Raw genomic sequence first — 27,251 nt, forward strand, 5'->3', positions numbered from 1 at the left:
TGCCATTATAAACATTTTTGAAGAATCTGTGATATATGGAAATGCTTACAATAAAATGCTAACTGAAAAAAATGAAACAAAACTGTATGCATAGTATTGACTCAATTCCATGACCACCTATATGCAAAAGGAATAACACCTAAAAATCTTAACAATATTTCTTTTTGATGATGGGACTACATTTTTTTTCTTCATAACTTGCAATGTTTTCCCCTTTTCTTTTCACAATATGTACTTCGTGATCAGAGAAAAAAGTCAATGCCAAAAAGGAGAGTCGATCTCATTGAAATGGACTCCGGTCAATTTAAAATATTAATAAGGAACACAACAATTGTTCGAGTAAATTAAAACCAGTGACATGAAGGAGAAACCTCAATCTACTTGATATCTGGACAAAAAGCGAAAGAAAAATCAGTCCATTTCTACATGATATCAAATATCTGTATTTTAGATGATTTTTATTTTTTACTAAATTTTATACTCTTCACTTGAATGACAGGTATCACATTAGTTCAGCTTTAGTTGGATTCATTCTTATTTTGCTACTCAGGAAAATCCAAGAAATTTCTATAAACTAAAAGTTGTTCTTCATATTGAAATAACAATATTCTTTCTTTTAAATTTTACACTTTATCGTTCCGTATCATTTTTAAACTATATTTTACTTTTTATCAATTAGCCAAGTAATACACAAATGCATTCGTGTTTTAAAGATTCAAACAATACAAAGAATACAATAGTTTCCCTTGGCCATCTGCTCACACTTGGTCTCCTTCCCCTAGGTAATCTATCTTCAGTTTGTTTATATACCTTTCAAGATATTTGCTTGTCAGGGGTGAGCGGTTAGCTCAGTTGGTTAGAGCGTGATGCTGGTAGCATCAAGGTTGCTGATTCGATCCCTGCATGGACCACCGTGAGCTGTATCCTCCTTAAAACAATAAAAAAGAATAATAATAAAATTTTAAAAGTATGTATTCTTTAAAAAAAGATATTTGCTTGTCATTTACATGCATATTTATGTATAGAGAAATATATAGTTTTACTTTCATTTTCTAAGTAAATGCTGTTATCTTGTACACATTATTATGCAACTTGCTTTTTTTCTCACGTTGAAGCTCCGCTATATTCCTTTTCAATGGTCATATAGTTTTCCATGGTTTGGACAGTACATAATTTATCTGACCACTCCACTTGTTGATGGTTATTTAGGTTGTTTTTAGTTACCTGTTATTTCAAACAATGCTTCAGTGAAAAACCTTGTGCATGCTTCTTTGTGCCTGTATGTGAGCATTGTTTCCCTAAGGGAGAGGTTGAAAAATAGAATTTCTGGTTTGAATGTATGTGCACTTATATTTTTACTTGGTACTATCTCGCAGCCTTCTATGATACACTTCCAATAAAAAGATAAAAAGATGCCAAGCTTCGCTAACACTTAAGAAAATGTAAATTAAAATAAAAATAGGATACTGTGTTTACCATTTTGGATTCACAAATTTTAAAAGGTTGATAGTGCAAAGTATGGAGGAGGATAGAGACCTGTATCTTCACAAAAAGGTTCATTTTACAACCAGCATCTATACATTAGGGAAAATTCCTTGGAGACTTATTAAAAGTGATTACACTAGACTGTTAATGATAAATAAAGGACATTTCTGTTACAGGATCATTGATTTATATATATGCTAATAGCAGCCCTGCAGTTACCAGGTATTCATTCACCCAGAGCATTTTTATCAGGTATTATTGTTTTGTAATTTCTAATTCCTTAATTTACCAAGCAGATAAGAACTTGTCCATTTTAATAACCACATTTTGTTTTATAATTTATACAGCACTTTCCCAAAGGTAACTTCAATTGATCTCTGCTTCAGTGACAGCGTGAGGTGCTATTTTAGATGAAGACACTGAGGCTCAGCAAAGTTAAATGATTTTCCAGGGTCACAAACCAACTAGTTATAAGTGGAAGGCTCAGGTCTTCTGACCCCAGTTCCATTAGCTTCCCACTTTCTCAATTGCTTTTAAAACAAAGGACAGTGGAAGTCCTCCCAGGCCCTTCCATGGAGTCCAACTCATCCAAAAGGAACCACAGGGGGCAGCCTGGTGCAGTGGAAGATCCAATACTAGGCTGGAAATCTGAGAACTGGCTTTTTGTCTCTGCTCTGAGCTCCTCCCAGCTCTGTGGTCCTTCCTTAGGCAAGTCATTTAGCCTCACTGGGTCTTAGTTGCCTTTTTAGAAAAATAGACATGATGGGCACACTTACTAGTATTGAAAAAAGAGGTGATGTTTGCAGTTCCTCCTAATTGTTAGATCTTCTTTAAGCCCAACTGAGACCAGTGTTCCTTCTCTGCTCACACATTGGATTTATTCTCTGCAAATATGAAACCACAAAGGAAAAACTTATCATACAATGCTTTCTTTGATTGAAGTCTAAAAATGTTCCCTTATCTTTTTCTTTTTTTTTTAAGCATTATTAGGTAAACCCCTTACTGAAGGCAAAGGAAATCCCTAGGGAACAACAGCAAAGGTTTCAGGTAGCTGGCTGTATCTGAAAAGATGTGTTCTACCTGGATCTCTTACTACTTGGCATGGCCCCAATTCCACCTACATTTTTTTGTTGCCTATTAGTGCAGATTTTTTAAGTAACTCATTTTTCCATCCTACTTTCAATAGGGTAAAAGCTTTAACCGGAATTGTTTTTACAGTTCCGACTTCCATAAGACAAAGATTTTAGGAGCTGGAAGGAGCCTAAAGAGATCACTTGATCCTGTCCTCTATCTTAGAACAGATAAATATTTTTCCATTTAACAGAGGAAGCATCCGATGCCCAGAAAGCCTGTGACTTATTCAAGGTTTCACAGCTAGAAAGTCTCCTTATACAGTACTTATTGCATTCTTACTGAATGACAATTTATTGGTGATCCTGGCTCTTCCAGAAAATCACATTGAAAGTCAAAATGAGTAAACCATATAATCATTGGTTATCTTCATTGTATCACACATCATGAATTCTTCTGGTCCTAACCACATTTTGATGCATTATTTATGAGAGCCATCTAGTTACAGGTTTAAAGAGAAAACTCTGCAATTGTAAAAGTGTGCTTCGTTTTTCCAGGAAACACACTGCATAGCTTGGATCTATCCTTTACCTACTCATCAGTGATACATGGGGCAAGCAGATTTGTTACCTTGCATTTTTTTAATTGAGGTATAACTTACATTTGTAAAGTGCATAAACCTTAAGTACACAACTAAAAACATTTTTGCATGCGCATATACCATTTTTGCATGCGCATATACCATGTAACCACCACCTAGATCAAGATACAGAGAATTACCAGCACCTCTGAATAACTCTTGTGCCACATACTAGTCACCACTCTCGAAGGGTAACCACTGTTTTAACTTCTATCACCAGAAATTAGTTTCGAAGTTCAAAAACAGAATTTTTTGAACTTCATGTTAATGGAATTAAAGAGTATGGACTGTCTGCTTTCTTTCATTCAACATTATGTCTGTGAGATTGTTAGCTGCACTCTAAAAATGTAATTCACTTTCTGGCTCAAGTCCTCAGGGAATCTCTCAAAATTAGGCACAATATACCAGCTCTACACAGGTATGTGTAGTCTAAAAACAATGTGGTGTAGAAAAGAACTTTTTAAAATGACTAGAATAGAAAAATCTATACTGCTTTTGTCACTTCCTACTATGCATCATCAATTTCCCTCTTCATCTTTGCTTTACATGGGCTCTGATCCATCCAAGTATTCTCTTTTCTTCTTCCATTAATGGATAAATAACTTATACAATTTTCTTTACTTATTTATGTCCAGCTTCACCATTAGTGCTCCACAATTATTGGTTTAAAAGTTGGGAATGACCTCAAGCTATCATTCAACACAGACCCCTCATCAGCAAGAAAAGCATTATTATCCCCTATTTTCAGATTCAGCAGATATTTACTGAACACATATAATCTTCAATGTGTTTTTCTAGGTATTATGGGGGGAATAAAAAAATATAGCAAGTATGAGCCCTAACCTCATGAACTTACAGCCTAGCAGAAAAGCAGCATAGTACAGATATCTACATAAAAGACCGTAACACAAGCTATAAAGTGTTAAATGACACCATTGAGTTAAAAGAAAAAAAATGCTTGTTGAGATCAGAGGGAAAGGTAACTCCTAGCTGGGATGGTGTGCAAACTGTTTGGTAGGGGAGTATTTGTATGAGGAGGCTTATTAAGAAGCAAGATGTCACAGCTTAGGTAGGTTTAGTCCTGCAGAGACGGGTGAGACATTTTTAGTAGATAACTGCAAGGATAAGCACATAGAATTGGGAAATCACGCAGCAAGTACAGGGAGCGGCAATGCAGTTTGACCCAAGAGGAGGGCAAGTGATGAAGAAACTGGGGCCCAAGGTGGTTATGGATTACCCAAGATTACAGCACTAAGGAGCCCTAGAATGGGGATTGAATCCCAGGCATCTTCCTTCTTTAATGCTCTTCCCATAATTTGATCAACATTTTAGCCACTGCCTGCTTCCTTTACAACAGTCCATTATATATTGTCCATTAATTAATTGATTCAACAAACATTGATTGAATGTCTATTACATGCCAGGCACAAATGGACTCTGTGGTCTCCAAGGCTGATTTGGTATGTGTTACAAACATTTTTTTTTCTAAGTAGGGAGTAGGGCTAATATAATATTGGGCTAAGACAGATTTCCTTTCTCTTTAATTGCTAAAACTTTATTGAATTATACTTCAGAGCAAATACTATAAATAACAGAGAGAATTAAATAAACCACAAAAAAGGATCTCTCCATAATGTTTTTCTACGTGACATCAATACCCTGAGTCTTAGCATTGACCACACATGTGGTTTTTCCATAACTATTTTTACTGATGTTTGAGCAAGGGGTAAACAAGAGGATCTGAAACCTTCCATTCTTGAGCAAAATTTTAAAAACATTCCTAATATTGTAGTACAACAAGACTCACTTCCTTTTAGCTTATCAACCACCAAAAGACATTTCCCTTGTTATGTTTAACGTAACTATGGGGATGCAATACTTTCTATGCAACTGACACACGATTCTGGCTTAATGTACTCATTTTCTGAGAAGTATTTAAAAAAATTGTGGTGTGGTCATGAGTAAACCTTTGAGCTACTTTGGTATTTCATTGGAAATCCAATACATGCGTTTAATACAATTCTTGAGGGAATAGTTAAATACCAGGGACTATGGAATCTTTATAATCCCATTGAACTGTTCCTAATTAAAGCTTTGGTGCCAGAAAAAAAAAAAGGTAATTATTTGAACAAATTAGGCTATCAGATGCTTTATAAATTGTAGGGTATATGAAGTTGAGCTTTGAGAGTTCTATTTTCAGGCATACGGCAGGCTAGACATTCAGACTGCCATTCCCACTGGAAACAATTTTGTAAAAGGCTGAATTTTAGAAGAATCCTAAACTTCTTAAAAGCATGGAACCTAGAAAGGTTCCGTGGACTGGAAAGCAAGGAATTATCAGGTCAAAGTTAAGTAGGACCCCAACAGGTAAGTGGACAACACTGTTCAGGTATATAACACCAGGAGGCACCATTTACAGTCTATTCACCTAAATGACATCTCTAGAGTGGCTCAGTCCTATGGCCTTGAGGTCACTTTGCTCAAGCTGGTGAACTTCAGTTTTGGCTTCATGGCGTGGGGTGGGGGTGGGAGGGCAGAGCTGGGACAGAAGACCAAGTCTAAGGCTTGAAGAATCCTACAGGAGACCTCCCTTCCAATAATGCTTGGACCCTGTTCATCCTCAGACAACTACAAGGAAAATCCCTGTGGTGCTAAGTGTAACAGAGGGCCAAGAAATTCTGCCCCTGAAAAATTGTAACCTCATGATAACCCACAGCCAAAATAGGTCCCCAAAAAGCCTCAAGCCATTACTATAAATTAAGTAGGTCCCAGGTGTATGGGAGCAACAAATGCAAATCTTTTCTAGAGGAATGTACCTCAATAACACACAAATTATTTTCTCAAGGAATTTCACAGTAATAATTTCACAGTAACAAACACTAAGCACCCAAAGAAATAACTTGCTACGAGTGAGAAACCACAGAATTAATGTTCACTAGAAACAACAGAAAGCTCCCACAGAGACTTCAGATATTTGAATGATCAGACACAGAATGTGAAATAACTACATTTTATTTTTTAAAAGCAATAAAATACAAACTGGGAAACACCTATTCAAACAAGAAACTATGGAAAATAGCCCAGTAGATTAAAAAAAAAAAAAAAAAGATGAGAACTAGAGATGAAAAGCACAGAAACTGAAATCAAAATACAATGTTCCAAAAGATTTAAGTATACAGTATACCTCACCAAAGAAGAGACATGGATGGCACATAAGCAATGAAACATCATCAGTCATTAGGGAAAGTAAATTAAAGCCATAATGAGTTACTACCACATACCTGTTAGAACAACAAAAATAAAACAATCTGAAAATATGAAGAGCTGGTGAGAACAGGGAGCAGCTGAGTTCTCTCATACCTTCTCATACATTGCTGATAGCCAATGCACTCTAGAAAACAGTTTGGCGGTTTTTTATAAAGTTAAACAGAATTATGACAGGCACAACAATCTCCCTCTTAACTATTTACCAGAGTGAAATGAAAACTTATGTTCACTCAAAAATCTGCACACAAATGTTTATAGATTTATTTGTAATAACCAAAAATTGGAAAGAGCGCATATGTCCATTGAGTGGGAAATGGATAAACAAACTATAGTACATCCATAAAATAGAACACTACTCAGCAATAAACTGTTGATACACATAAGAACATGGATGAATCCCAAAAGCATTTTGCTGAGTGAAAGAAGCCAGAGTCAAAAGACTACATATTACATGACTCCATTTATTTGACATTTTAGAAAAGGCAAAACTATAGGAACAGAAAACAGATTAGTAGTTGCCTGGGGTTAACGGTAGGGTGAGAGTTTGATCAAAAAGGGGTAGCACAGGGGAATTTAGGGGGCTGTGTCCCATATCTTGATTGTAGTGGTAGTTTTACCACTCTCTACATTTGCCCAAACTTATTTTTACTGTATATTAAATAACTTAAAAAAAAAAATTGTCAGACTGGGTAAAAATATAATAGGATCTGACAGTCTCTGTTGGCTAAAGACAAACATTGCTCAATAAAAAGTTCAGTTCTCATTCTGAAAACTCTTATGAGATTATGTACCAAACCTCATTAAAAAGTGAACAGTATTTCTATTTTTAGATTGCTAAGATCTAGCAGGAAATAAAAACCAATACACATCAGAATTAAATATACCATAGTTTTGTGTATCTTACACAACTGCAAAACATATGGAGACTAAGAATCAAAGAACCTTTTTGCCCCTTATATTATCCATTTTAATTACTGTGTTTTTTCATTTCTAGAAGTTCTAACTTTTTTAATCTACTAGACTATTTTTCCTTAGTTTCTTGTTTTGAATAGGTAGTTTCCACTTTGTCTTCTGTTTCCTTAAAAAAATGAAATATCTGAAACAATCAAAAAAAATATCTGAAACAGCAAGATGAGTCCTTGAATTTTTCACTTTTCATCCAGCTGTTTTGCTAATTTTAGAAGGAGTAATCTTCTTATAAAATACAGTGTAATTAAGAAAAGTAGGTTTCGTTCTTTTTCATTTTTATTTTTTTGAGACTTCTAATTCAGAGTTGAACAGGGTGCTTGGTTTTCTGAACCAAGCCAGCAGCCTGAGAATAATCCGAACCACAAATTTAAGGCTAAACCACGAAACTTTTTAGCTAAAGAATCATAGTTAGCTTCTACAAGTAGAATTTCAGCTCCTTTATATTAATGGACTTTAAGTTGCAAGTAAAGTTTTTTTCTCAATCTGTGAGAAACAATATGGAAATCATAGTGTGTAACGGATTATTCTTCCTTGCAAGCTGAATGACTACATTTTCCTTGTAATGCATGTGATAGGGATATGCTTGCCTATTTTTGCTGAAGAATATAGCTGCTTCCCTTGCTTTCTTTTTCTGATGAGAATCATCACATGGAACACATTACCACATTTTTTGAGCAATGTTTCGTTTTGTTTTTTTAATGTAAGGAATCAAACCCAAAGAGTCTACCCCAAACCAAATAATTTAGTCCACAAAAGCCAGGGTAGTCTTCTCCATTTCTCAAAATAACTAGAACTGAATCCACACCAAAATCTCTACTTTTCATTGTGCCATGTAGACACTGCCACAAATGCAAGCGATTCTTTACTTTTTAGGTCAAAATTAGGCCATCCTTTTCATTCTGTTACATAGGTGAACAATGGCTTTTCACTTATTATGAAAGAAAATATGTTAAGAGAAGACAATTTCATGTAACTCCTCACAGGTTCAAGTGCTATATGAAGAAGGATTTAAATGCTGATAACAGCTTATTCAGTGATGAGTTTCCATTAAACTACTTAAAAAATTTTTCTTTATAGAACAATTCAACCAACCCCAAGGTCACCTAAAGTAAGTTATGCAATCAGCCAAGAATCCAATAAACTTCTATAGAAAAAAAGAAAAAAAAAGGCCAAAGGAAATTGGCATCTTATATTGTCGTAGAATCATGCTTTTTTTCTGAGGCTTTTGTGTCACTTAATTATCATAAAATAATGCTCCAAGTCACACAAAAGATCATGAGACCACTGACTTGCTGAACATAACTTTGTGTGGTTAGGAAAGCATATTGCTGAACTGTTGGCCACTAGCTTGTGACATTTATAAGAACCCACAACGACTGAAAAAAATTTTTTTTAAACTTTTCTTCAAGTGTCCACATTTAAAATGATCTTATGTGTGTAGGAATGGAGAAAAGTTTCTCTTGTTAGACTGGCTTTGAGTGGACACACCATGTGTACAAACTGTTTCCAGATGTTCAGATAAGCAGTTCTAATGACAGCATATTGCAGTTATCACGAGCCATGTGCGGCCTCCGGAGAATTTTCAGTCTATCAGAGTGGCCCACATGTTGCTATTTGTCACTTCAATTTCATATCAAAAATAAAATTGAGAAAAAAAACAAACTTTGAAACCCACGCAAGTCATCTTTGGCTAGAGTAATGAGCCCTCTTGCAAACAAGCAAACAAACAGAAAACACACACAGAGAGATGAACACATTTTTGAGAAAGAGGCTTTGGTTTCAGAGCATTATTGCAGCTGTTTAATTCATTTGCTGTTGCAGCTCAAGTACTGCCACTTGGAGCGAATTTTTTAAAGGGTTTATAAGCCCTTAGTGATTTTACCATTTCTAAGAGAAATGAGAAACACTGTGATACTTACCAAATAGTAGCACTTACTTATTTTCAGATGTTGCATTTTAGTGACAAAAGCAGTACTGGTAGGTAATAGGGTTAGGTCTTAGTTGCAGTCCTTTAACTGAATTTTGTAGCAGTTGAGAACTTTTTGCTATAGACAGGGTACAGGGTCACTTAAAGATTTCTCCTAAAAAGGTGATAACTTTCCCTATAAGAAGCAACATGGGAATCTAGCAGACACCATTTCATTTATTCCATTTGGATTGCTTAAGTTTTCAACTGGGCAGTGTTCTATTTCAAGGCCATTTTGTTGCAAAACGTTGCCCTGTGGTTATAACACAGCTGTGTCTGTTGTAAGCCCGAGAGGACAGCAGAAAAAAAAAAAAAAGAGGAAAGTACTCCGTGTTACTTTTTACATGAAGATCTTATAGTAGTTAACTGATTTTTAAAACAAAAAATACTAATTTCTCTGAGCTTCTGTCCTGAAGGAGCCCTGTTTTTACTGAAGTTTCTGCAGAGACTAAAGTTTAAGACGTAACTGGACAATTAATTGTCTAAATAAATGATTGTCATCTTTATAATATGAGAATTATGAAGACCAATGCAATAACAACAGTTGATCATCATTTATCAACTACAGATAAGGTATGTAGTCCTATGCAATTCCTTTCGAGGTTTCAGGATTTGAGATGGGGTTTAGGGATAACATGGGTGACCCAAAATTGATCATATAAAATGATTATCTTGTGTTAAGGTTATTTTTGGCTGATGGAAGAAAGGGAATAAGTCTGTGGAATTTCTTTTGTAAATACCTTCTTATGTGGAGATAGACACTTGAATGTTTTTGATAATGATAATTAATCATTCTATACAAATACATAAGTTGTTATGCACTGTATAATTAAAAACTGGGACAACGTATATTCACAAAATGAGTGATAGGCAATATGATGAAAAACCTGAGAAATCCTTCAAATAATTATAGCCATGATCACAAAATACTCAAAAGGAGGAAATGGTTAAGATGTAGTTGGGGTCATACTCAGAGTGGAAGAGAGGTAGTTAATTGAAAATTAAAGGTCAGATTTTTTTCCCTCAGTATTCCCAAATCTGAACTAGGATTTGCTAATATCTTCATGTCGGGCTTTTTGCTCTAGTCTTCATCTTATACAAAAATTCTCTTTCCTGGTCCCTCTAAAATTACAGATTCTTTTTAAAAAGGATCATACAAAGGTTTCTCAGAGTAATCTAGCTGCACAGTTTTTGAAAAAAATTAGCATCATAACTTCCCATTCCAAGGAATTTAACTAGGCCAAAAAGAAAAATATTGAGTGAGGTTTCCTTTTCACAAACAAAACATATGTCACAAATATCTTTCCTGTTCCAGTTCCAAAAAGTGACAGATCTCACTCTACACGTACTTAATATCCAGAACAAACCTTGTTTCATAGACAGTGCACTCAACTCAAGCCATAAACTTTTTCTGACAATTCATAGTAGTGCCGTGTTTCCCTGAAAATAAGACCTACCCAGACAATCAGCTCTAATGTGTCCTTTGGAGCAAAAATTAATATAAGACCTGGTCTTATTTTACTATAAGACCGGATATAATATAATATAATATAATATAATATAATATAATATAATATAATATAATATACTGGGTCCTGGTCTTATTTTACTATAAGACCGGATATAATATAATATAATATACTGGGTCTTATATTAATTTTTGCTCCAAAAGATGCATTAGAGCTGATTTTCCAGCTAGGTCTTATTTTGGGGAAACACAGTAGTAGTGACAAGAGCAAATTCTTTTGGAAGATATTTTCTGACCCACTCTAGTTAGCAGCATAGATGTGTCCAGTCTAGGTGATAGTCTTATTTACCCAAATCACCTTCTGGTCCAGTTATTCAAATTCTTTGAATTTCTTAGTTCTGAGGACTAACGTGGGCATTAGCAATTCTTCCTCAAACTGTCATCTGCAACTATTTCTAATGGAGTCTAACCCCCAAATGTGCTTGTTTCAATTTCCCTGTTGCTTGGAAATCCCTATATATCATCATTTAGAGTCTATTTTGCATTACTGTAGTTCCTTATAAATAGAATCACTGTGTTCTCGTCTCTAGGTATGAAGATTTGTTTTCTACTGATTGTTTTTATACATAGGACTTACAATATTCTAAAGTTTTCCTTAAATTTATGCATTAGTTGAAATATTAAAAAAGTCTCTGCATTAAACTGTGTAGATCATATTAAATCTACACATGGTCTGTAGAAAGATAAAACCCAACCTAAGTAAGTGAAATACAGGGTCAACTAAACAATCCAGCAGCGACTCTCCCAAAGCCACAACCACTTCTTACCCTAATTTATAGTTTCATTACCAGCCACACTTTTATTCTGCTTACTTTTTTTAGTTTCTTCCTTAGATCTATCCCTTACATATGCTTTTGGATAATAGCACTAACCTTTACTGAATTCCTCCTTCTAATGTAAGTTAGCCAGTTTCTTTTGAGCTCCAGGTGCCCTGTATGATACAAAAGGCAACGTCCTGAAGACCCAGGAATGTAATGGTAGTGATATTTCTACTGTCTTTTTTAAGCTATCACCACTAATGCAAAACTATTGTTAAACTACAAATGACCATGCCTACATAGTCAATTACATACCCCTGCTTGTTTTGTTTTAATACCTCTTTTTTGGCTTCACAGAGTACAACAGTTTTCGAGCTGTTGAGTATCTTTCCTCTATCATTTTCAGGGTAGGAAAGATGATTTAGTAATAATCCAATCGTTGTCACAGTTTCTTGTTTAAAATTTCATGAAAGCTTACTTAACATCACTAGTCACTAGAGAAATGCAAACTAAAACTACAGTGAGGTACCATTCTACCATTTTAACCAATTAGAATGGCTAAAAAAAAATCCCAAAACCTGACATTATCCAGTGGAGCAACTGGAACTCTCATACTGCATTACTGGGGGGAATGCCATAGGGGACAGCCACTTGGAAGAAAAGTTTGACAGTGTCTTATAAATAAACCCTTATCATAACACCCAGCAAGCAGAAGTATTATTGAAGAAAAATAAAGGCATGTGTCTACACAAAAACCTGTGTACAAATGTTACAGAGGCTTTATTTATAATCACCAAAAACTGGGAACGTCCCTCAACTAGAGAACAGATAAACCATGGATGGAATATTACTCAGCAAGACAAAGGGAGAAATCATTGATGTATATAACATGCAACATGGGCAAATCTCAAATGCGTTATGCTATGTGAAAAAACAAAACAAAACCAAAAGGGTACATATTATATAATTCTATATATTTGTCATCCTGGAAAAGGCAATAATTGTGGGACTAAAAATCCAATCAGCAGTTGCCATGGGCTAGGACTGACCACTAAGAGGCATGAGGAAATTTTTGGGGTGATGAAAATGTTGCATATTTTGACTGTGGTGGTAGTGCACAGGTGTATATCTCTGCCAAAACTCAACAAACAGAACACTGCAGGAGAATTTATTTTCCTGTATGTATGTTTTATCTCAATAAACCTGACTTTAAAAAAATTACATAAAAATCTTCATGAAAATGTTGGAAAATGATGAATACTACCCTTGCCACTTGTACCTTGGGATTTGTATTTCCTCATATTAATTACTGCAAAACTCTTCAAAGAGAATGTCAGCAGAATTTGATGAACTCCTGAAAGATTCCAGTATTGTTCTTACTACAGGGAAGTTAGAAGTAATGAAAATAGGGGAAGAAAAAAATTTACAGTAAATCATCCAGTTACAACTGGAATGTCTGTATTTCACGAGCCATTAAATTTTGACTAAATTTCTTGTATAAGAGGAAGTGACCTTGTTAACTGTCCTTTCCCTACTTCCTGATAGTAAAATAAAGTTGAAAATGCTTTGCTTTTGAGTGTAGGTTTTCTACAATAATTCACTGAATAAATTTTAATTTTAAAGTATTTTAAACATATAGAAAAATGAAAAAAAGAAACCCATGTACCCATATAAATTTAATACATGCTATATTTTGCCATATATTTTTAGATGTTTCTTAAAAAGGCAATCCGATACTACATTTGAAGCCCCAGCTTCATCCCATTTCCCAGACTCCTTCTCCAGAGGTAGCCACAATCCTTAAGTTGGTATGTATCCTAGTATGCTAGAGATTTGTCCATGTCCACGTCGTAAGATGTCAGATTTCACTTCTTTTAATTATTGGATACTGTTTCATTGCATGATTATAGACATTTAGTTTTTGTCCAGTCACCATTACTACAAAGCATACCCCAATGAACATCCTCAGGATATCTCCTGTTGCATATGTGCAAGAGTTTCTCTAGGTGCAGGGGTTTTCAAGCTTTCACGGCCGATACACATGGTGAGAAATAATTTTACATTCAGATCCTGTACATACACATATGCATATATCATCACAGGCTCGGTTGCCTAGGAAGTAGATCTAAGACTAACATTTGTGTAGGAGACATTTATGGGGGAGTGTCCCAGGATCTGCACCTGTGGGGAAGGGAAGGAAGCAGGAAAGGGCAGAGGGAGTTTTGGACTCTAATGAAGCCATAAAGGCCTCAAGTAATCCTGCATTGTCTGCAGTGACTCCTCAGAGTAATTTCAAATTGGGGGAAAGGGGATCAGGCCTTTATACACCTGCATCGATCAGTTACTGAATACAGCTGACTCAGGAAGAGGGTCTGACCTTGGGCAAGTATCTCTCTTCCTGGAGAGGGACTCAGCTAAAAGCTGTTGGCAGTCAACCCTCCTAGCAGCTGGGTGAATGAATGGATGTTTCAGTCTTGAAGAGGGAAAGTCTGAGTGGCACACAAAAGTTCACAAAACAATCCTTACCCTGATATTTTCAGTTCTATTTCATTTGTGAGAAATGTTTGTTGTAACCCTTAAACCGATTTCACAATCCACTAATGGATCATGAATCACAGTTTGAAAAAAACCTTTAGAGTATATAACTAGAAATGGGATTGCTGGATCATAGGTTATAAGCACTTTCAATTTTACTAAATATTGACAAACTGCTTTCCAAAAGGGTTGGGCTATTTGACATGTCCATCAGCAGATCAGGAGAGTTCCAGTTTTCCAACAGCCTCAACAAGCCTTGGTAATGCCAGACTTTTTAATATTTGCCCATCGGAGAGATATATTACGAGGAATCTGGGTAATACAGTATACGATCTGAAACATTTCCAATATTGTAGTACATGAAGACTTACTTCCTGCTAGCTTATCAACCACCAAAAGTCATGTGCATTTTTCTGATCATTAGGTAAAGTTCAATTTTTAGTCTTACAAAATAGCAATCTAGTCTGACAAAACAAATCTTTCGGTTTTGTAATCTTTGCTACCTAGCAGAGTGCATAGTATAAAACAGTACAATGTAAAATACCTGTAGGTTGAAGGACAGAACGTGCCTAGGCGCACAGCATTGAAGATTTCACCTGTTTTGAATCTCAGAGGAAGTGTGGTTTGGTAGAAGCCTATTGGCCCAGGAATTGTGAGGCCTGGAATCTGGTCTAGTCCACCCATGTGATCTGGTCGATTCCTTCCACCTTTCTGATCCTCAGCTTCTTCATCTCCAAAATAAGGATTTTCCTATGCACCTAGCTTACTTCATGGGCACTTTGGAATACTGAGTTCTCAGAATGGAAAGATATTTATGCAGTCGAGAAATCAGAGAACTAGGAATCCGGTCATCTGAATTCCAGTCCTAGCTCTCTTCTCGCTATTGGATGTATATGACCTTTGACAAATCACAAGTAGACAAATGGTAATTTCTGGGAAAATGAAATGGTCACTAGATGATCTCTAAGTTTCCTTCCTGCTCAAAAATCCTTTGTGGTCAGAGAAAACTGAAATCTATTTATGAAAGTGTCACTCCCGTAAAGCCATCATGACGTGGATCAGATGACACATTTTAAATCCGTTCCTAATTGCCTGCCCCACCTCAATTGCTCTATAACCCCATTCATTTAGCCCTACCTTTATCCAATTGCCCTACATGTTACCTGAATTCCACCCTTGAGATTCTCCTTTGCCACCGACAACCATTTTTATTATCTTTAGTATTTCAATTCTTGCTCCTACCCTTACATTACATGAGCCTTACATTATGTGAGCAGGAGAATGTGAAATGGAAGAATATGTTTCTTGTCTCTTTTCATAGCTCCGACTAGTTCCCCCATTCCTGTTTAGCTCAGCGTTTGTTAAAATGAGCTGGATCATTATACATGCTCTCCAGCCTAACATCAAGGATTCTGTGGCTCTCCTTCCTTCACTTACCACCCACTGCCTTCCGGACAGCATTGCACAAGCGGGCAGGACTTCACCAGCACTGCCCTATTGTGTCATCTCCAAGCCTTTCTTCCATTCAGTTCCAATACATTCAGATAAATGCCTCGTGTCAACTTCCTTCTGCTTCCCTTTTAGCATAATTTTAAACTCTGTAAGTTAGTATTACAACATCTAAATTCTATTAAATCAATAAGGTGATGTTTATTAAATTAAAAATGCTGCTTAAGTAATTACAACCAAATAGAAAAACATGCAGGGTTACAGGCGGAGAAGGTAGAGGAAGGATATCCGTTTCTGGGAGATAGTGAAAGTATGCTGATACTAGACAGCCCCAAATAGCCTTAGGAGCGGCTCTGAAGATGTTTTTTGTTTTTAATTTAAATCTTTGTTCCTAAAAGTCTATTATTCTCCAAATTCCAAATAAGCTAATTGTTAGAGTCTCTTTCCTTTCTGGATTAACTTTGCCCTTAATATAACTGGCTTGATATAACTAACCAATCCATCTCTCTGTGTGTACTTGTGTGGGAAAGGAGAGAGCATGATGATCCTGGCCTGCAGAGGCTTCAATTCTTTCTCTCAATTAAGAAGCTCCTGTCCTACTCTGAATGTGTTCCGAATGAGAGGCTGTCGCCACCACACTGGAGAGGGGCAGGGGAGAATGAAGCACAGGCCCTAACGTCCTGCTTCGCTTAGGTAATAATATCAAGAGGGAACAATGATGAACTTTCCCACCAACATCATAGAAAAAAGAGAGGAGGAAGCTAGCAACCTCAAACTATGTCTGGAATAACTGATCACATTCTTTAGAAAGATCAGCCTGGCAACAAAGGGAGGCATGGATCAAAGAGCGGAAACACAAGAGATGGGGAATCCAATTAGTTGCTTGCTGCAAAATTTCAGGTTAAAAAAAAAAGGATGTGAGTTTGAATTAGGTCAGTGGGAATGGAGACTGAGAGGTGAGGAAGGATACAATGGATGTTAAGTAGATGATACCAATTGGTTTTGCTGGTTAAGTGTTAAATAATGGGGGACAAAAGAGGAGTGGCTTACTCAGGTTTTGACTTCTGAGACTGGTGCATGGTGGGTACTATTCAAGAAATTAGAGAATATAGGAGAAACAGGTTTGGGGTAAACATGAGTTTACATTCAAAAATGTTGAGTTGCAAGGACACTGAGTTATCTGGAGGCAGTAGAATACAAAATCCTAAGTCATAGAAGAGAAGTATGGACTAAAGATGTGTCTATCTTCCAGTCTGAAGGATTATATAGAAAACAGAAGTATTTCAAAGTTTATTTTTTCAATTGCAGGTGTTTCCCCTTACTGGCAGGGTTCGTTAAGCCTTGACAATAAAAAAGGGGTGTCCCTGTCGTCTACGCTTGCAGGATGCATGTCTGGGCCAATTATTAAAAAGAAAAGACTTAAGGTGTCTGATTTGTTCAGCTTCATGTTTCCAAAATATCCTAGCTGTAACAACAGTGCTGAGTACACGAGAAAAGCTGACTCACATTTCCTGCAAGTCGGCACAGATATCCATTCTTCCAAATTATTTGAACCTTTGGCTATTCCCAAAGAGAGCCAAAGTGTTGGAACAATTTGAGTATCGCTTTCATTTGTTGAGAACAATTCTAATACATCTGTTGTAAAGATTCAGAATAAGTTTTCTGCATAGCAAAAGAAACCATCAAAGAAGTAAAGTGTCAACCAAGTGAATGAGAGATTTTTGCAAACAACGCTTCCAATAAAGGGCTAATGTTCAAAATACATAAGGAACTCATATAGCTCAACAACAGCAACAACACAAATCCAGTTAAAAATTGGACAGAGGACCTAAATAAACATTTCTCCAAAGAGGACATACAAATGGCCAATAGACATATGAAAAGATGGTCAACATCACTAATCATCAGAGAAATGCAAATAAATACCACAATGAGATATCACCGCACACCAGTTAGAATACCTGTCATCAACAAGACAAATAGTAACAAGTGGTGGAGAGGCTGTGGAGAAAAAGGAACCCTCATACACTGTTGGGGGGAATGCAGATTGGTGCAGTTGTTATGGAAGGCAGTGTGGAGGTTCCTCAAAAAATTACCATATGACCCAGCAATCCCTCTCCTGGGTATCTACCCAAAAAATGTGAAAACATTTATCCATAAAGATATAAGGAATCCGATATTCACTGCAGCTTAATTTATCATGGCCAAGACATGGAAACAACCTCAGTCCTTCGGTAGGTGACTGGATAAAGAAGATGTGGTATATATACACAATGCAATACTATTCGGCGGTAAGCAAAGATGAAACAGGACCATTTGTGACAACATGGATGGATCTTGAGATTATTATGCTAAGCTAAGTAAGTCAGACAGAAAAAGTTGAGAACCATATGACTTCACTGATATGTGGGATATAAAACTGAAAACAACAAAGGAACAAGACAATCAAATAAAGAAACAAAAACTCATAGAGACAGACAATATAGTTTAGTGGTTACCAGAGAGTAAGAGGGGAGAAGGGTGGCAGATTGAATAAATGGGATCAAATATATGGTGATGGAAGGAGAACTGACTCTGGGTGGTGAACACACAATGTGATATATAGATGATGTATTACAGAATTGTACACCTGAAACCTATGTAACTTTACTAACAATTGTTACCCCAATAAACTTTAATTAAAAAAAAAAAAACAGATTCAGAATAATTTTTAAAAAGCTGTTCCTGCCTTGTACCACCCCCATACCTCAAACAATGACTCCCTGAGCTGTCACAGAAAGTCTAGGTTCTCTCAGGACTGGTTCAAATTTCATCTGTTTGTTACCTTCAATACTCACAATCAGAATTAATCACTCAACTCCGTCAAGCTCCCCAGAAACAAGTTTATCCATCCAATGCAGAACTTCTAATAGCTTCATTCTTATTAAAGTTACACGCCTGGTGCTTATCTATCTTTGTTTTCCTTCTATGCCTAGCCTAGTGTTTTGTGTATAAATACTGACTGAAGTGAATTTGTTAAAAGTTAAAAAAAATACTGTCTTACCATTTAAAGAAAGTCAGGGGGCATACCTGACAGTTGACAATGACAATTGAAAAGACACAACTATGTAGAAATAAGTTTCTTTTGCAGATAATTTAAAAAGTAAAAATTGAATTTAGAAGGAATTGTGGAGTGAGGTAAAAGGTTAACTTGAGGAAGATGTTGAGAGGTGATCATTTTCAAATTTGTGAAAAAGTGCCGAGTTGAAGATACCTATGACTCCTCCATTGGCCACCAAGAAGGTAAAGACAGCAGTGGCTCAAGCTGTGGCTGCCCCCCAAGCCCCTGCTGTTCCCAGACACTCAAGTGTCAGGTTTAGAGATTGTCGTTTCCAACACAGTATTTCTCACTGTTATTCTTGCAGGTTATTCAGATAATTTGTCTTTCAAAAGTATTTAATCATATTTGTGCTAAGAAATAATCATCAGTACAATTTGACAACATTGTTAATAAATTTCAGTTTGTGTATTAAATATACTGGAATGCCATTCTAACACTGTTTCACAATGAATAGAATTTGGCAACATGTGTTCTGTTTTGGGACATATCCAGAGTTTCTAAAGGACTATCAATGCTTTCTCACACATGAGGAAGCCCCATGGTATTGAAATCAAGAACCGCTTTATAGAAGGCTCCAGGTTTGCATTTAAAGATGTGGGAAACTTCTGGCATAGCCATTAAGGTGAATAGATTTAACAGGTGGAGAGGATTAAGCTGTTCAACAACTTGAGCTCCCAGTGCTTTAAACTGTTACTGGTTTCCTAGTTTTCCTTCATTGTTCAAACCATAGTATTTAAAAATAACTTCTAACAAATAGCCAGATAGAGTTCCAGGTGTAAACAGTGGCATAATTTCAGAAATGGCATGGGGCCCACATTTCTAAGGCACCTTTTTCTATCTGGCTCATGTCTGCAGTGTTAGATTCCTTTGTCCAAATCACACTGAGGAGTTAAGTTTGTTTAACTGTGACCATAGTGACATATGCCCGGGATGTTGACGACTCAGGAGACGACTGGTAAGGGCTCTGAGGTACCTAAAGGTGCTTCCTGCGCATGCAGTCAAGGACTGCTTATTGTTTTCTACTGCTGTTTATTATGTTCTTTCAGAAAGTGGTTTCTTTGATTAAAAGGAAAAAAGTCAAACCTTCGAAACTTTGGAAACATTTTAGAATCCCATTCCGTAAACTATGCTTGCAACGATATGTTTATAATATTTTAATTGGTATTCTGTAATGTAGATGAAAATATTGGAATCTTTTTTCAAATTAAAAGAGTACTTTTTATTGCTAGTAAAATGTTTTGATACACCAAGCTACTCCTTTAAGAGGAATTGACCTGACCCGTCTCCCAACATTTAAAACCTACGAAACGCTAAATCTGCATCCAATGGGGAAATGGGAAGTTCCTATTTTAATTTTTTTTATACCTTTATCGAGATATAGTTGACATACTACACATTTACAGTGTACAACTTGGTAAGTTTGACGTATGTATACACCCGCGAAACCATCACTACAATCTAGACAATGGATGTATCCATCATAACGCAATGTACCCCTGTGCCCCTTTATGCTATAGCCCCCACCTTGCAATCATTGACTGTCTGTAGCCATGACTTCATGTTGGGGATAAAAACACTGGGATGACAGGAGCAGCGGGGAGGAAGGATCCAACCTGGAAAAGAAATTTAGTTTGTTTACTGGTGTTAAACTGTTGTATCTACCGTGTTTCCCTGAAAATAAGACCTAGCCGGACAAGCAGCTCTAATGCGTCTTTTGGAGCAAAAATTAATATAAGAACTGGTCTTATTTTACTATAATACAAGACCGGGTCTTTATAATATAATGTGATGTGATGTGATGTGATATGAAACGATATGATACAATACAATATCATACTGGATCTTATATTAATTTTTGCTCCAAAAGACGTATTAGAGCTGATTGTCCGGCTAGGTCTTATTTTTGGGGAAACAGGGTAGCTAGGATATACTTAAGAAAGAAAAAAGTTATCAACTCTTTTCAAATCAACATTTTAATCTTTTGAACTTCAAAACTTTATGGAGTGCTTGGTTATTTGAAATATAGCAAAAACTTGCTTTCTTCTCTCTTGTCCTTTTCTAATACATTCTTCACAGAAGAGTGATTTTTAAAATTAAATTTACCCAGAGCTGGAATCACGTATTTTGTAATGAAAATTAATAGCATTAAAAAGATACGCACTTAGAGATCTCCAGGTTGTCTGGGTCGTTGTGGAGCATACATTTACAAGACTGATGTTATTGTCGTGGAACACAGGTTTTCCATGCTAAAAATTAATCGATCCTATATTAGTACTCCTCATTAATATGATGTGTTAGCCATCTGAGCTAAAAACTTACACTAATCCTTATTTCTTGGGTAGTGGTTTCAACTTATATGGTATGGTCCATTGAACCCTTCAACGGGAGCAAATAATCTTACTGATCAAGGCCATTTGCCATTTTGGGGTGGGAGGAACTCATCAGATACCTTTAAAGAATTCATGTCTTAAAACTAGAATAGGACTTATTGTTTATTGCATACAATTTCAGTTTGGGATAATGAAAAAGTTCTGGAAATGGATATGGTTGCACAACAATGTGAATGTACTTAATGTCACTGAACTGTGCATTACAATAGTTAATATGGTAAGTTTTACGTTATGGATATTTGACCACATTTTTTTTTTAATTCATGTTGTGATAGAGAATTTCAATAGAAAACACAGACATAAGCACTTAAAAATACATTTGGAACTATAGCATCAAGAAACTACACATTTGTAACAGTTCATATTCTTTTCCTTAGTGAAACTAAGTTTCCATTGTGAAAACTAAGAAAGACTGGTTTGGAACGCTACTCAGAATCAATTAAAAAATACAATAAATGTACTTATTAAATACCATTGATTAGGCAACTATGCACAACATTAAGAAAACACTTAGAAACAAATTACATTATTTAAAAATTTTCAGTGAAAGTAGTATTTTTCTGTACACAGTCTTATGTGATACATGTTTTTTAACAATAAGGTAACTGAAGATCAAAACATATAATTCGACCAACTTAGCATTGAAGAGGCTCAACTCCAGTTTTTGTTTGCTGTTTTACTTTAAATCCAGTTTTTTTTTTGCCCGTATATTGCCTGAAATATATAGATGATCGCCAACATCACTGTTCCCAACTCCCTTGCTCTAACAGTCATTCCTTACCCTTCAATGGCTTTCAGTTGCAATTTCAGTAAAATCCAATCTTGTTTCTATGTCATCTAGGTCCTGGGGGAATGTGCCCTCACTCACCTCTCCAGTCTCCTAACAGTCTCCTCTTCGCTCCTTGCATTCCTCAACAGCGTGGACTCCACAGTTCCAACAGCCAAGCTCCCTCCTACCACCGGTCCTTTGTGCAGCCATTCCCTCTGCCTTAAATATTCCCTCTTCATTTCTCACATTACTGTCTCCTCCTCATGCCTCAGAAGGACTTTCCTTTTTTTTTTTAAGCTGTCCTGTTATTGCCCAGAATTCTGCTCATAAACTTTGTTAATGTTTTCCCCAAAAATGTGACGGAATACTTTTTCCCACTAGACTCAGCTCCACAAAGGCAGACAGAGCTTTTCTGATTCCCTCAATACTGTGTCTCTTCAGCATTTGTTTTGAGTTTCAGTGAATGTTTGTTGACTGACCGTATGAATGTTATAAGGGAAGAAATGGAGATAGAAAATAGAGCTACCAATTTGCTCAGTAAAAGGGATCAATGCCTAGTCTGAGCAATTTAGGAAAGTTGACCTGAAATCAGAGGGATTTTTAGGGTCTCACTTCTTCCTTCGTTTGTCCATGGAATAATACCTAACATTTATTGAGTACATTCAGGCACTACGCCAAGCACTTCACATGTATTATAGAATTTAAGCCTCAGAGCAACCCTTTAGTGATAATCAACCTTTATTATGCTCATTTTTCAGAGGCAACTTGCCAACAGCCCCTAATAGTGGAGCCATAGCCAGGTTTAAGTAGGCCATATCCCATTAATGCAATGTAATCTACACCGTTTCAGTCAACAATAGGTGTTTCATTTATTATACATACTTTTCAGAAAACCCCCCTGAATTCCGCATTTTACCTGACCTTCAGTATCTTAGGATCGAAACCTAGTACTAGGTCGTTGCTAACCCCTCAGGGGGTTTCCTAAGGAATCTGAGCGCCCTTGGTGGAGGAGCCGCCGCTCTGACAAACGCACCGAGCTCTGGCTATGCAAAGTCAGGTCTCCCGGGGCTACTGCGCAGGAAGGAGGAAACAGGTCAGTTGGCCCAGGACGGATCCTGACCCTTCGGGTTGTGAAAGGGGAAGGGAAAGTGTGTCTCGCCCACACTCGCCTCGGGCTGGCTATCTCCCGGCCAGAGAGGAACCGCGGCGCATTTCCCCAACAACAATGCGCGTCACCGGCTCAGCTCCGCCTACCTTCTCGCATCACTCCTCCGGAGTTCGCACCCCGCGACCCTCCACCCGGTCCTGCCCCGCCCCCTAGGGCCGGGCCTGGCCCCCGATTGGCCCTTGCGGGCCGCGATCCCGCCCCCTTTCCTTCCGTCACTGCCAAGATGGCGCGGGTCGCCGCGGCGGCGGCCGCAGCTGCTCGAACCAGAGAAGGAGGCGGAGGCTGCGGCGGCCGCAAGGGGAGGGGGAGTCCCGTCTGACTGAGACGGCGGCCTGGGCGGGCGGGGGTGCCGCGCAGGGCGGAGCGCCGGGCTGGGGATGAGCTAAGCGGGCTGTGATCGCCGCGGCATTCAGCCCCGCGTGTCCCGCTGCTGCTCGTGAGGGGACCGGGCACCGCTCTACAGGCTCGACCCGCTGCTCGCGCAGAAGCCCCCGGTGAGGTGAGTGCGGGGGCGGCGACGCGGACAGCGGCGGCGAGTGGAGCTGTCATGGCCCGGAGCCGTGACAGCCGTGGGTGCGGTGGGCTCGGAGAGGTGGCGTGGATGGTCGCGACCTCGGTCCGGGGTTTCTCAGAGTCGGGCGATCCTCCGCGAGCTCGATCCGCCCCGGGATAGCGTCGCGGTGCTGAGAGGAGCACCCGCGCCTCTGCGTCGGACGCGTGGGGGGCCCCAGTGTTTTCATTCGGCTTTTCTATTCGGGGATGGCCTGGGGCTCTCGGTGTTGGGAGGTGGGGGTGGGGACGGGGGCGGTGAGAGGGGAGGTCCTGGAGCTGGGATTTTGACAAGCCGGTTACGTAAGACGGAGGTGGCTTCCCGGAATCCCACCTGCCCGGTGTTTCAGACAGGCGGCCGCGGGAGCCTGGCGGGCCCCTGGAGACCCGGTTTTCCTCCCGGGGGACTGCTTAGCCTACCCTGGCCGGCGTGAGCTGGGTCAGCCTCCAGATCCATCGGTTCCCCTCCACCCCAGAGCCTTTGGTGGGGGGCGGGGGAGACGGTGAAACGATTCCTGGTTGCCACCATTCCCTTTGAAGTTGATCGCATTCTGGGTGAGGAGAAAAAAAGGAAAGAGCGTGTGACCTAAAACTGGGTCGCAGCGGCAGCTTTTCATGATCGTGCTTTTAAATGACAGATGTGCTGGGAGATTTTTATTACTGTCTCAGTGTGCTTTTAAGCAAACGTATGGTTATGCTTGGAGCCCTAGAGAAGTGTTTTTGTCTTACAGGACAGTTATTTCTTGTTTGCAACAGCAAGGGCGGGCATCCGTCAACAGGCATGTATTTATTTGCGGAGAAAACGCGTGTCAGTCATCTAGAAACCCGTGAGAGCAGAAATTGTATTACTCCGTGAATATGTTGTTCTTGAAAATGTATTATGCATTAATGAAAATAGTAGCCCAAGTGTAAAAAAGCAATTTTACGAGATTACAAGCTGTTGTTTGGTGTATGCAGTCTCTTTCTGTTTTCTGCTTGCCCTAGTCTACCTCTTCTCTCCTCTTGGTGGAAGGAGGCGGTGCCACCTGTAAACAGCGTAGCCCAGGTTACACTAATCTATTGTACCCCATTTGAGATTATTGTAAAAAGTAGTCTCTGGGAGACCTATGAGTGGGTAATAAGTAAAGACTCCTGGGCAAATTATTCAGTTTATGTTTAAAGTAGATAGTTCTGGGATTCAGCTTTTGAAACTTAATACAGAATTTTGGATCTATTTGAACCCTGTTTGAATTTACGATGAAACAAAAGATTGTATTTTGGCCAGAATCAAACGTTTTGGGCAACTTTTACATCATTTTCACAATTTCCCTTTGCACTGCAGCTCTCAACTAGGAGTCCAGAATAGGATATATTATGAGCATCATTATATATACTATATGTTACGTAATTTTCTTTTTCTGAATGATTAAACATAGATCTACTTCATTGTGAAATTTCATAAGAATGTACTTGTTAGGGAAGTTAATTGATCTTGATACCAGCCCAATACAGGGAATAAATATGAGTAAATTTTGGCCTGAGTTTTGAATGTATGTACATAAATTTACACTTTTGAAAACTGGTGAAGTGATATTAATTTTCCATTTGTGCAAGAGAGCCAGAAAGCTGATGCTGATCTGTTCTGAACTTTTCCACATGAATTACCTCTGGCTTAGTTATTGATTCTTAAGCTCCTGTAGCTGTTGGCCTATTTATGGCAGCTTGAATAATATTTGGAATAATTAGGCAGCTATAAGAAGGAAGAGATAGAGTATATGACATATTAATTCATTCAAAAATAATAAAAATCATGACAGAATTGTAAAAGAAAATTTACTGTTTTCTCATTGATTGGTATTAGTTACATTATCTTTGTCGTTTACAGAATTTTTCTAAGCAGTCTACGTACAATAAAAACTTGGCTTTAAGCACCAACATAGAGATAGTTGATATATTACACATTTTGTGCATTTCCTATTTAAATCCATGGTTTATTATTCTAAGTGGAAAACCAAAGTGGCTCTAGTAGGAAAATTGACTTATTCTTCTGGTCCTTACTTACTGGATATAGAAGAAGAGAATGACTGAAGAAAAATCGATAAAAATTTCTTCCTTTTTTGTTTAATGCCCTAGTTATTATTGCTCAGTAGAATTTGTGGGTTGGGAAGAGGTCAAGCACTCCACACTCTATTACAACATATCATAGTTATAACTTTGAATCCTAAAACAGCACTGTAGAACTTTATATATATGAAAAGTTTAATTTATATAGTGCATTTTTATAATAGTGAAAAATTTATAACAGTCAAAATGCCATAGACTAGAGGGATATTGAAATTAATGATAATTAATCCAGATGATGGATGCAGTTATTAAAAGTTATTTTCAAAAATATTTACTGACACGAGAAAGTATACTATGTTGAGGAAAAATCAGAATATAAGGAAATATATGCTATGTTGTTATTTATAAAATCACGTATAGCAAAATGATTGGCAGGAAGTACATAAAATATTAAAAGATGTTACCTCTGGATGCTAGGATTGTATGTAATTTTTATTTTAATGTTTATACTTTTCTGTATTCTGTCTTCTGAATAGTGTTACTCTACTAATCACAGAAATGACATTAAAATATTTTCATGGGTCATAGGAGAAAATCCTGAAAATTCCATATAACCACAGCTCCAATAGAGAAACTATTTTAGAATTCATACTAGCAAACTAACTCAAAATATGGTGCTTATGCAATACACAATCATGTTAAGAGCTAATAATTTAGGTGAAGGCATTCTAGTTAGCAGCACCAACCTGATAATAATTTTACAAATGTGGATGTATTTACAAAAAAAAATGCAGTTACACTCCAACCTCTTTTCTGTTTGCGTCTTACACCCAAACTGTTCTGTGTTGACAGTGCCACCTATTGATGGACTGCTTGACTCAGCCTTTTTCTCATTGCCTCCTCAGTCAGCAGCAGCAGCTTTGTTTGGAATGTTTATGAAATGCCAGGTACAGTTGACCCTGAACATTGCGAGGATTGGGAGCGCCAAAACCTCCTTGCCCTGTGCAGTTACAAATCCACTCTGACTTTTGACTCCCCAACCACTTGGTTCCTAATCGTAAAGCCTTACCAATAACATAGTCGATTAACACATATTTTGTACATGTATTATATGCTGTGTTCTTACAATAAAGTAAGCTAGAGAAAAGCAAACGTTATTAAAACCACAATGAAGAGAAATACATTTACCTTATTTATTGAAAAAATCCACTTATAAGTGGACTCATACAGTTCACACCCGTGTTATTCAAGGATCAACTGTACTTTGCTAGTCACTGAGGATACAGAGGTGAATGAGACATGATTTCCATCCTCAAACTGTGATTGTGAACACTTTCTTTTCTTCTTGGGCCATCAGGGCATATTGTGCACTCTGTTTTTCCTGTTTCAATGCTCCTGGCCTGGCACATCAGGTGGTATTAGGTTGGTGCAAAAGTAATTGCAGTTTAAAAGGTTAAACATAATTGCAAAAACCGCAATTATTTTTGCACCAACCTAATATCTTTTTCCTGGTTCTCATATTCTCTTTTTACTTTCTTTATGGGAAAATATGTTCTGAGTTCCA

General features: G+C 37.6%; 1 long non-coding RNA gene across 2 annotated transcripts; it reads right to left on the bottom strand.

Annotated features, from left to right (window-relative positions):
* Positions 1 to 488: 488 nt before the first annotated feature.
* Positions 489 to 23,099, bottom strand: LOC117023145 (uncharacterized). Of its 2 annotated transcripts, none has more exons than XR_004423168.1 (4): positions 22,961 to 23,099; positions 20,293 to 20,381; positions 2,262 to 2,369; positions 489 to 928 (listed from the first exon to the last, which is right to left on the bottom strand). It is a non-coding gene; the product is annotated as an uncharacterized LOC117023145 (long non-coding RNA). The 2 variants fall into 2 exon arrangements; XR_004423167.1 differs by having other exon boundaries at positions 22,027 to 23,099.
* Between the last annotated feature and the right edge of the window lie 4,152 nt (positions 23,100 to 27,251).

Source organism: Rhinolophus ferrumequinum, chromosome 6 (assembly GCF_004115265.2).
Source record: "Rhinolophus ferrumequinum isolate MPI-CBG mRhiFer1 chromosome 6, mRhiFer1_v1.p, whole genome shotgun sequence".
Taxonomy (NCBI): domain Eukaryota; kingdom Metazoa; phylum Chordata; class Mammalia; order Chiroptera; family Rhinolophidae; genus Rhinolophus; species Rhinolophus ferrumequinum.